The sequence below is a fragment of the Necator americanus genome, chromosome IV, assembly GCF_031761385.1.
Source record: "Necator americanus strain Aroian chromosome IV, whole genome shotgun sequence".
Taxonomy (NCBI): Eukaryota; Metazoa; Nematoda; class Chromadorea; order Rhabditida; family Ancylostomatidae; genus Necator; species Necator americanus.
In genome coordinates, this window is record NC_087374.1 from 23626228 (window position 1) to 23631526 (window position 5299).

Below are 5299 nucleotides of genomic sequence, written 5' to 3' on the forward strand. Positions count from 1 at the left end.
TGTCGTCGATTACGAGCGAGGTAATACCACCAGCCGAGATTGAACTGAAACCTCACAAGGACGTAGACAAATGCATTTCGCAAAGTGGAAAAAGTGTGAAAGGGCGATAGGCCACCAAATGGCAAACCGAAAAGCGGCAAGCGAGCCGAATAAAAACGATCTCAGATTAAAACCTGAACTAGTCGCTATTCTTTGGGAGAGAGAATATTAGCTCATCAAAATGGAAAAAGGAAAAAAGCTGAGAGAAGCATGAAGGAAGCATAGTCGAGCCTGCAACCAAGGCCGAATCGAGGAATCAATAGCCGCGAAAGAAATTTCCGAAGGTTATCTTCCACCTTCAACTTATTTGATGGGGATTACTTTACTTGATGGTGATGAAATCGACGATCCACGAATGAAATTTGGAAAGAAAAGGCCGCCATACACAAATGACTTGTTTGCTCAACGAGTTTCAATTATTCATTCGTTCTATTAACGCATATAGAAAATTACCCTCTGTAAGAACGAATATCCAAAAATAAGAATAAGATCATATGAGGGAATTGGGTACCGCCCAATCACTAAGCATTCAAACAATAAACCAAAATGAAAATGTGAAATGGAGTGCTTCAAAAAAAAAAATACACACACACGCAGAACTTCGAAACCCAAAGCAATCTCGGGACAATACTACGGCTTGGTCAAGTTTACGTTTCTATCTGTTTTAGCACGGAAATGGCAGTTTTAGAAGATCGTAAGCCGATTAATTGAAGGTGATAAAAGGCGTTTGCGCCGTGGATGAAACACAATAATGAAAGACACATTTAGATACGAAACTCCTTTTGAACAGAAATCAATTTGTGATGATGTGCTAAGAAAAGAAAATGGAAAATCCCATGAAAACATTTGTGAAAGTGAACACAAAAAACAATAGTCAAAGATGATTTCTGACGGACATGGCAGCAGTGGTAGATAATGTCCACAAAAACGTGAAGAACGAACTGAAATAATTCGAAAATGAATAGGAATAACTTATAAATATGGTGGAATGAGGTATATCACAGCCTTAAGCGTGAAACATATTACAATAAACAACGACTGAACAATTAAGTTAATTGAGTAACAAAAGAATAAAAAACTACATTCCTTTCAAAAAGATGCTGGCAACTATATGATAAATTGCTACAATTAGGAAGCGATATTTTATAGCATATGGAAGAAAAACAAAAACCCCAAAAAGCAAACCAGAAGCCATTTCGCCTGTCGGAATTATTTGCAGTCGGTTCCAAAAGAGCGGCCGGGTGGCAGGGATTCGCCTTCAGAGCAGTGCAGAGGTATATAAGAGGCGTTGTGTGGAAGGATTGTGCGGTTCAACGAGCGCAGACTTAGTTCAACACATTCGACTACATATATGACTCTGAATGAAGTAATAAATAAAATACATGAAGTATAAAGGGAAAAAGTGCGCAAGATTTACCAATCCCTATGGGGATGCGCTTATGCGTTCGACGATGTGTCAAATCATTGTTTTTATCCTCCCAGACAAGACTGGTACAAATTTAACGATGCCGGGTTGGCGAAATGCTTGGCTGGCTCTAGGGCTGTTTCGAACTATCGAACATTAAAGTACCACTAAATTTATGTCTTGATCTAATTTCTCAGGGTTAAGATTACCTACATGTCTGCCATAAGGAGCGAGGTCCACCAACCATAGATGCGATAGTCGGAACCGGTGCTCTGGTCCCCTATATTTTTGGCCGGCAGGCGAAAGGACCCCTTTACTTCTGGACGGTTAGTAAAAGGATCTCCTTCACTTTTGGACGGTTGGTAAAAGAACCCCTTTCACTTGAGCTGCACCCCGTGAGCTGAACCCTCTTCACCTGAAAAGGGTTCGGCTCCTCCCTATTGCACCTATGCCACTAACGCCAGAAAAACGCTAGAAAAACCTAGCGTGTAAGTCTTGGAGTTCGGTTGAGAATCAGCGAGTAATAGAACCATCAATAGCATCTCGACAGATGCATCGCGTTACTTAGGAAGGTCGCTCCATTCGTAACATCCTCCTCAATCGTCCTCCGTTAAGGTATCCACCGATAGCTACCAACTCGTACTTTTGCAACTGCTACCAAGCCACTATCCCTTGAGCCTGTATCCAATGAAATGTTTCCAGTTGGATAAAGGCCGTCAAGCGAAAAACGTGCCTATAGTCGGGTCAAAACGACATGAATCGCGAGTGTACTTGCGGTGCATTTGCGTACGAGCTCGAAACGGCGCGGTGGACGCAGCATTCGGAACTGAGATGGGACCCTCGCAAACTGCAGCGATTGGTGGTGCCAAGAACGGTACCGCTATGCTCCTAGCCGCTACACTCCACCGATGCGCCTCGAGGAAAGCCGCGTACGCAATTGCGTACGCGCGTCATGTCGTTTTGACCACACTATAACTTCGATACATTGTTATCAAATAAGAATTTGTCCGCGGACGAACGCATAACGCAGCGGAAATACGTTTCCACTCGTTTTACCAGTGCAAATGTTTCTGCAGCGAACACCCAGGTCCCACTGCGCAATGCCGTTGTGCCGAGTTTGCGTTAGCAGAATCTCCAACCAATATTCGTTAGCGCGATTGGAAGAAAGAAGTCACCGATGGTTTCGTTTTCATCGTATTGATCCTCCCAAAGACAAATATACTAGATATGGGCTCTGGTCTATATTCATCAATTGGATTTACGCGAGTGTTTCACAGGAACTCTGCGGGGAGCCTTCCTAACAATACGTTCAATGGTGCAATTACACACCTAACATCATCATTTCGAAACTTAGTACATGGATAGATCGGCTTCAGTTCCATTGCTGCTTATTGATTAATTAGAATGAGGTCATAGCTGTGCATCCAGATGCTGTGGCGAGAGTTGGTCTCTTTTTAATCTTTCAAATAGTAAATAAAACAGAGAACTGATGTTGCACTGTCTCTGGAGTTAATTCAAAAGACCTGAGAAGGTTGTTAAAGAGAAAGAAAGAAAGAAAGCTGGTCGGGAAGAGAGAGAAAAAAAAACAGGAGCAAACTACCTAAACAGTTGTAAACCTATTGTTTATTGCACATATCTGAATATAAAGTTCCCTAGGGATGACGAAAAACTTACTACAGAGCATTTGCCTTAAAAAAAAAAGAAGTGACAAGCTACTTTTCTCCAACTACCAAACTCTCCAACTCCTCCAACTTCTACCAACTCAAATTCTGATGCTCTTTTGAGTGCTTCCGAACTCGTTCATAATTAGTTTTCTTTAAACTTATGGCCAGACTCTTAGCTAGATGCGTGCGCTTATGTCAAAAAGTGAAAGCAGGCTTCTCCTTATTACGTGGGAAGTTAACGAATTTGGAATTGCTAGCACATTTTACACCTTTTAAAACACGAAAAGAACGACTCCGAAAGAAGTCCTAACAACAACGTATAGAATAAAAAGTGGGACCGATACAATTTTGGGATTTTGGGAGTCAAGACCTCTCACCGCAACTGAAACACTAGAATTCAAGGACAATTCAGCAATGCATATGTAGTTAAACTTCTCAAATCAGCTGAAATCGTCTGCGAATTCAGGAATGTAAAAGGAAGGAGAATTCGGGCTTCTCATCAAGACTGAATAAAGGATAATTTCCTCTTCATACTTACGATTAGGTAAGCATGTAGCAATCTTGTTGTTACGGGTAAAATAGACAAAAAATATCGAGATTATCTTGAAAACAAGAACAGGACCGCATCATGTTGATTCGGCAACTGCTCTCCAAAACAACATAGCAACGCGACGTATACATTATAATAGTAATGGTAACAATAATAATAATAACAATAGTAAGAACAGTTACAACAGTAATAATAGTGATAGTAATAGTAGTAGTAGTAGTAATAAGAAGAAGAAGAATAAGAATAGCAGTAAGGAACTGTTGCAACAAAATTGATAGCATGGAACCAAATGAATTGAATCTAGTCACATAATGAAAATGGCGCAAGGAAATACGAAATGTGCGCATTGTAGGTCAAACGATGCGGGGAGAGGGAGCCACTGCTAAAAGCGTACGAGGAACAGGAAGAAACCAGGTGCGGTTTTCTGTGCTCTCGTCGACTCTAATCCCTTCTTGGTACAATGGGAACAGAAAGCGGATCCGATCAATACGGATTTATTCCAGGCTCGAGAGCAAATAGGACTGCAGCGGCAGCCAGAGCGTCACCATCGCCACCGCCACTCGAACGCATCATATGCCAAGCTGTAATCCGGCCGACTATTGTCGCCCTCTCATAAACATCGTTATATGGATACGATAGCAGATTGGATTAAGCGCTTATTTGAATGTTGACGTCAACAAAAGGTTCGCGGTGATGCGGCGGCGGCAGCGACAATGGACCGCTAAGATGGTTGCAAATCATAGGGCGGCACTCGCCTTCTAACGAATGGCTGAGTCACGTCCCGGTTTGCTACTCTTCCCAGTCGTCCGCGATAATTTCACGAAAGAAAGAATGACATCTGAAAGGAATTCATGGGTGACGCAATTATTTGAAAGTTATGTTACGAACGAGTTACTAGTCTCGCAGGTATTTTTGGGCCAGCTCTAGCGGTATCTGTTGCGCAGCATTATTTTGTGTTAATGAGGTTTAGTTTGCGTAATTGTGAACAAATACTTGGCATCAACCCTATCGTCCCAACAAGACAAGCTTACCAACTAAAATTACTCTTAATTCATGCAAAGGTGCAAAAGAAAACAAATCAAACTAAACCGCTAAAATATATAGAAATGTTCACGTGAAAATTGTAAGTTGTGCTGCGAATAGATACCCGTCTTATGATTTTGCAGTTCAAATACATTGCAAGTACAAAGTATATAGTTGGGTCAAAACGAGATGAAGCACGGTGCAGTTGCGTAAGCGGTTGCCTTCGAAGCGGCGCGTTGGAGATAGCGGTTGGAATTGAGGTATCGTGAGGGACCATCGCGAACTGCAGCGATCAACGGTGGTAGCAGGGTTCGAACCGCTTTGAGCGCAACCGCATACGCAACTAACCTGTGCTTCATGTCGTTTTAACTTTACTATACACATTCTTGAGCGGAGATACATAAGTATAAATGGGGAAACAAAAAAAAGTTGGTTCAGAGAAAACTTTCGTTCGCAAAGATATTGGAACTCTTGCGCTGTAAGCCAGGAAACACAAGTAATGTTTATTAATAAAAAAAAAAACAAAACTGAGGGAGGTGGCCACGTGAGAAATGCATCAATCGGATCTCAAACTCTTCAATGGTGAGCTGGAGGAACCGTTGACAAGTGAGCAAACAA